Here is a 6590-nt window from a genome sequence, read left to right on the forward strand (position 1 = left end):
CTTTTACAGAACCACCTCAGATCAAAATCTGGTTGTGATAACTGAGTTATCATTATGCATAAATGGTTCCAGTATTATTATGATAGTTTAGCATACAGGTGTTGAACCAAAATTAAAGATCATCCTATCCTACCATTGCTGCGTTTATAACAGACCAGATGTCACGACATCGTATATGACATCTGGGTTCTGTCATACCAGAATTTCAATTGGTATCAGAGCAGGCATCCTATTCTGTTTCAGGATGAGATCGAGGGATGATACTTTCTGGTGCAATGGTAAAGGAGAAGAAGAGCACTTGATTAAGATGTAAAGTCTGACCGGTTTGATCTCTGTGTTAAAGAAGTGATGAGGAGACGACTGGTTTTTACTAGAGGTTGTATGACATGGAAGTTTCAGCAGATTTAAAGAAAACACATGGTTTTTTTTTTCTCAGAAGAAGATTTTTTCTGCAAATCTGGTATTGAAGATCAAGTTGTCCAGGATTCGTATTCTTTTTAAAGGAAGAAGGTGAAGCTATATGTGTTAATATCAAATTCTTCATGCGGGAGTGAGGATCTTGATAAATTATCTTTTAAACTTATATGTGGTGACCTAATTAAGAGAATCTTCATGATTATGGCATCCAATATAATCCTGAGATATCTGAAGATGAACCTTGTGAAAATTTTCTCTAAACTGAAGAATCCTCATCAAGAGAGAAGCTGAAGGTGAAATGTCACCGGTAATGTCATGACATCGTAAGACACTTCACCAATTTATTATATATGATCAGTCAAGACTTGTCAGGTTGAAGGTGCTATGAAGTATCACTGGAGCTATGTTCTATGAAGCTGGGGATGATGAAAGATTAGGGTATTAATCTTATTCTGGTCTATAAAATGCTTGAGCGTATTTCTCATGATCGTTGTGTTCTTCAAGAAGGTTTAAAAGGAGATCCGTGTGGTATGAAAGAAGCCGACGTAGCTGAAAAACCTGCTGAGCAAGGAGGGTTCACATGATTGGTTGAATGGTCCCTTGAAGTTGGAGGATGGACCATTCATGACAGGGTAAGAATGAAACCTACATGTTGTTGTATGCCAAGGGAGCAGCTATGTTAGTAGGTTATTGTTGTTTGGATATTGATTTACTTTCAAACCCAACCTAGTGCACCTGGATTGATATGTTTGTGCAAAGGTTATTGTGTTAGGCCTGAGGTTTGTTGAGGTTAAATTTTAGTTGCTTTCCGCTGCACGGTATTTCTGTTAACCATGGTTTATATAAGTATAGTCCCCTCAACTGGTGTATGAAGTATGTATAGGTATAACTCATGGATTTAATTGCCTCCGGTAGGGATGTTGTATAATGAGACTTTTATGTTCAATGCATGGATAAGCGGTGTGGAGTTTCCATGATTGTTTGTTTGAGGGGGAGATTTGGTTAACCTCCCCACGTCTGATTCAGCCTTGTGTTTAGTTGGCTATTGAACAGTGTCACATGGGTTCTGGTTGTTGTGTGACATATTTGTAAGGAAAGATTCATCTCTCTCTTTTCTAAGGGTGAATCTAACTGGGAAAGGATTTAAGATCAATTGTTATTTGTGCAAAGTACAAGTATTTAATTGATTATCCTTGGAAGTTCAAGATAACTGATGTTCTTAAAGAGGTTGGAACATCTCTTCTTCAAGACCATGTACAGGAAGGATAGTGCATTTGTTCTAAGATCTATCTCTTTGGTGGCAGCAGAAGCATATGATCTCTGAAAAAGGTTTCCTGGCAAGAAACATGCTCAGCTTTGGAGTGCACAAGAAGAAGAAGACATCATAATCTTGATGGTGGTTACTTGGATCAGTTTATTTCTGATCTATGTAAGGAAGTGCATTGGCTAATGTACACTGTGAAGCCAAGAACAAGTGGCAGTATTCTTGACATCATGGAAACAGCTTTGCTCAAGGAAGTGGCATCCTGGGTACAGCTAGAGGATTAGTCTCTAATTAGTCCTTCTGATGACTCATGCATCAGAGTGTCTGATGTCGTTGGAAAAGAAGCAGGGATTCATCAAAGTGTGAGCTTGGATGACTTAACTGCATAACTGCGGGATGGAGGTTGCTTACTCAAACTTGGTTTCACAACCAGGTCTATGAGAGCATTGAACTCTGGTTCTGTAAAGGGAGGAAGTTCTTTCAAGTGGCAGAAGAAGGAACTGATGGCATACTGGTATGCAGCTACCAGTTGAAGAACAGATGTTCTGGTGCTAAACTTATGTAGTGTGAGTACATTTGTTTGGAACCTACTCCTGATCTGGAAGAGGAGACATCTGCTTTTTGTGTTGATTGGTCAGAATACAATCAACTGAACCTTCCATCCCAAATGTCAGTTTAGTTCAGGCATAAGCTTATGGGAGTTGGAAGTAGAGCTCAGTGCAAGTGAAAGGATTCATTCAGGTTTTCTTTTCAAGACCTCTATGAAAATTCAAGATGAGCTTATATCTGGTATGTTCTTTTGATCAAAGGAACCAGATGTGTGAATTGTTTTCTTAACCATAGAACAGTTAGTGGTGAAAACTGAATACTGTGTATCGTGCATAGTGAAATATGGTTTTGAATATTATGTGAACAAGTGGTCATGTCAACAAGTGTTGGAAGGCTCTTCACAGTTGCAATATACAGTCTCAAGGTGGTCATATCTTGAAGAGTAACTTTTAAGGGGGAGATGTCCGTTGCTTTGGCAACATTTATGGCCAAACAGGGGGAGAAGAGAGTGTCACCCCAGATCATATTGAACAAGTTGGTTCTGTTCATGTTATGTGATAGTGTAGCTTGTGGAACTTGTTCAGCACGACTGATGTTTTGATGTGCTTTAGCATGTGCTTTAGCAATTTTGCATAACTGGTAGTTTGCTAGTTGTTTTTCTACTATGTTTCTCTAATGTGGTGACAGAATGTTTTAGCCAAAAATTTGCCAAAGGGGGAGTTTGTAGATGTTTTGATTGGCTGCATTTTGTGGTAAAACATTCATGTGTATTCTGTTGTCTTGACTAAGGTCATGACATGTGGTGTGTAGTGTTAAAGGTTATGCAGGTTCTGGTTGTGTAAGCTAATACATGCTGTGAGTTGGATGTCATGCTCGACGTCATGACATCAGTGTTTGACAGCAGTAGCTGCTACATTTTCTATTATATTTCTATTATGTTTACTTATTTATCTCAGTCTTTATTTTGGGAAACTAAAGATTGTGCTGATTGTACATCAGTAATAGAACAAATCATGGGCTGTCTTTTTGGCACCCTGATATGTGAGAAGCAGAGAATTGAAGTGAAGAATACTATTTGCTGTGATTTATGCAGAACATAGAATGTCACGACATGCTCTGTGACATTAGTATTTGACAGCAGTTACTGTTATATTTAGCTATCACGCGCCTGCTGAGCTGGAATATAAAGATTCAGTAAGTACTCAAAAGATGCAGAATATTCTATGGAATATTATGCAATCCTATGTGGCGCAGGTTTAAAGGTCAAGAGAATCAAGGTTAGAATATTCGAGAATTATGCAGTTTCTAATTATGAAGATAAATTAGGAAACTTATGATTGAAGACCTTGTTTTTAGCAGAAAGTTTTCTGTGATTTGTAACAGCAAATAATGTTGTGATTGTAAGCCCAAGTCCAGTTGGGAATAGGTTATAAATAGGAAACTTTGTAACCTAGTTTAGGTAGCTAGCCGAGTATTGACAAGATGTAGCTTTTAGGGTTAGCCGTGTAAGTGAACCACCCAGGTTGTGGGATGGTCACTGATTTGTGCCTCGAAGCCTGTAGGTAAGAGGTTTATTATATTCACTCAGAAGCTGTGAAGCAATGAGTGAAGATTGTGTTCTTGGAACTACTCCATTATGTATATTTAAATTGTTGGTGATTAAGCCGTCGATGCAGTGGCTGAGTTGTTGACTGCTAGACATCATTGTTGTGATTGGGAGTGGAATGGAGATATTCCATATCTAGGGAGAACCTAGGTAGAGGGGTCATTGGGTAGTGATTAAGTGAGGAGTTGTAAACTGGGAGTTTAGCTCTGAATTGATACTGCTAATAGTGGACTTCATCCCTGGCTTGGTATGCCCCCAGAGTAGGTTGATTAGACCGAACTGGGTGAACAATTCTGTGTGTTCGTTACTGTTTGTATGTTGTTCTTTATTTTCTGCACTGGTTTATTAATCTGGTATAAGATGTCGTAACATCCAATATGACATCAGGGAATACTTCCAAAGCTTGCTCTTTTACAGAACCACCTCAGATCAAAATCTGGTTGTGATAACTGAGTTATCATTATGCATAAATGGTTCCAGTATTATTATGATAGTTTAGCATACAGGTGTTGAACCAAAATTAAAGATCATCCTATCCTACCATTGCTGCGTTTATAACAGACCAGATGTCACGACATCGTATATGACATCTGGGTTCTGTCATACCAGAATTTCAAAGACCTAATTGACACTCTGCATTGTTCTTAAGGAATGCTCTTGTTCTGATAGAATCATCCTTCGTCCCAAGAATGACATCTTCTGAGTGAGCAGAGGTGAGTCTAGAAGATCTTCTGACAGTTGGCTCTTCAGAAATTCTGAGATTCTCTAAAGCAGCAGCAACTTGATCTTCTGATCCTTTGCTTCTGAGATCTTCAGCTTCTGATACTTTGCTTCTTGGTTCTTCAGCTTCTGAAATTGAGATATCTATATCTGCAAAATTCTCAAACTGCTTTGGCTTTTCAAGACCACGCTTATCATCAAATCTGATATTGACTGATTCTTCAACAATCAATGTTTCAGTATTGTATACTCCGTAGCCTTTAGAGCGTTCAAAATATCCAAGAAGGAAACACTTTTGTGCCTTAGAATCAAACTTACCTAGATGATCTTTAGTATTCAGAATAAAACAAACACATCCACAAGAATGAAAATATGAAATGTTGGGCTTTCTGTTCCTCCACAATTCATAAGGAGTCTTATTAAGAATAGGTCTTATAGAGATTTTCTCTTCTGAATATAGCATGCAGTGTTTATTGCTTCTGCCCAGAAATGCTTAGCCATATTGGTTTCGTTGATCATGGTTCTGGCCATTTCTTGTAGAGTCCTATTCTTTCGCTCTACAACTCCATTTTGTTGTGGAGTTCTAGGGCAAGAGAAATCATGGGCAATACCATTTTCTTTGAAGAACTCCTCAAAGAATCTATTCTCAAATTCGCCACCATGATCACTTCTGACCTTTATGATCTTACATTCTTTCTCAGATTGAATCTGAGTGCAGAAGTCAAAGAACACTGGATGAGACTCATCCTTGTGTTTCAAGAACTTTACCCATGTCCAGCGACTATAATAATCTACGATGACTAATCCATATTTCTTCCCTCTGACAGATGCTGTTTTGACTGGGCCAAACAAATCAATGTGCAGAAGTTCTAGCGGCCTAGAGGAAGAAACAACATTCTTAGACTTGAATGCAGGTTTGGAGAACTTTCCCTTCTGACATGCTTCACAAAGAGCATCTGATTTATATTTTAGATTTGGGAGTCCTCTAACCAGATTTAGTTTGTTAATCTGAGAAATCATTCTCAAACTAGCATGGCCTAATCTTCTGTGCCAGACCCATTGCTCTTCGCTAACAGACATAAGACAAGTTACCTTCTGATTCTTAAGATCTTGAAGATAAATCTTGTAAATGTTGTTCTTTCTCTTGCCTGTAAATAGGATTGAGCCATTCTTCTGATTTATAGCCTTACAAGACTTTTGATCAAAGATTATGTCATAACCATTGTCACTTAATTGACTTATGGACAACAAGTTATGAGCTAATCCATCTACCAGAAGAACATTAGTTATAGAAGGAGAGTTACCATTACTTATGGTTCCTGAGCCAATTATCTTGCTCTTTTGATCTCCTCCAAACTTAACTTCTCCAGCAGATTTAAGCACCAGGTCTTGGAACATAGACCTTCTTCCCGTCATGTGTCGAGAGCACCCAGAGTCCAGGTACCATGACATGCTTTCCTTTGTCTTCTTTGCAGCCAAGGATATCTGCAACGGGAATAATATTTTCCTTAGGTACCCACATTTTCTTGGGTCCTTTCTTGTTAGTTCTCCTTAAGTTCTGATTGAACTTGGGTTTAGCATTATAAACAACATGAGGTACAACATGATATTCCTTATTCTGAGTTACATGATATTTTCTAGGTTGTGTCACATGCTTCTTAGTATGTGTAAGGTGAAAGCTTTTGGCATGTGATGTGGGCCTAATATCATGGGAGTGGCCATACTTGAACTGATCATACAATGGCTTGTATGTGATTTTCATATCATCTACAGGTTCAAGTTTGTATGGGGTATCACCCTCATAGCCAATGCCAACTCTCTTGTTTCCAGAAACAACATATATCATAGAAGCAAGATGACTTCTACTAATACTTCTAGATAAGAACTTTCTAAAGCTCAAGTCATATTCTTTCAAAATATGGTTCAGACTAGGAATGGACTTTTCTGAATCAGAAGGAGATCCAATATCTTTGGATAATTTTAAAACTTTTTCCTTCAGTTCAGAATTTTCCACTTCCAACTTCTTAGTTTCAG

The sequence above is a fragment of the Vicia villosa genome, linkage group LG5 (genome assembly GCF_029867415.1).
Source record: "Vicia villosa cultivar HV-30 ecotype Madison, WI linkage group LG5, Vvil1.0, whole genome shotgun sequence".
Classification (NCBI taxonomy): Eukaryota; Viridiplantae; Streptophyta; class Magnoliopsida; order Fabales; family Fabaceae; genus Vicia; species Vicia villosa.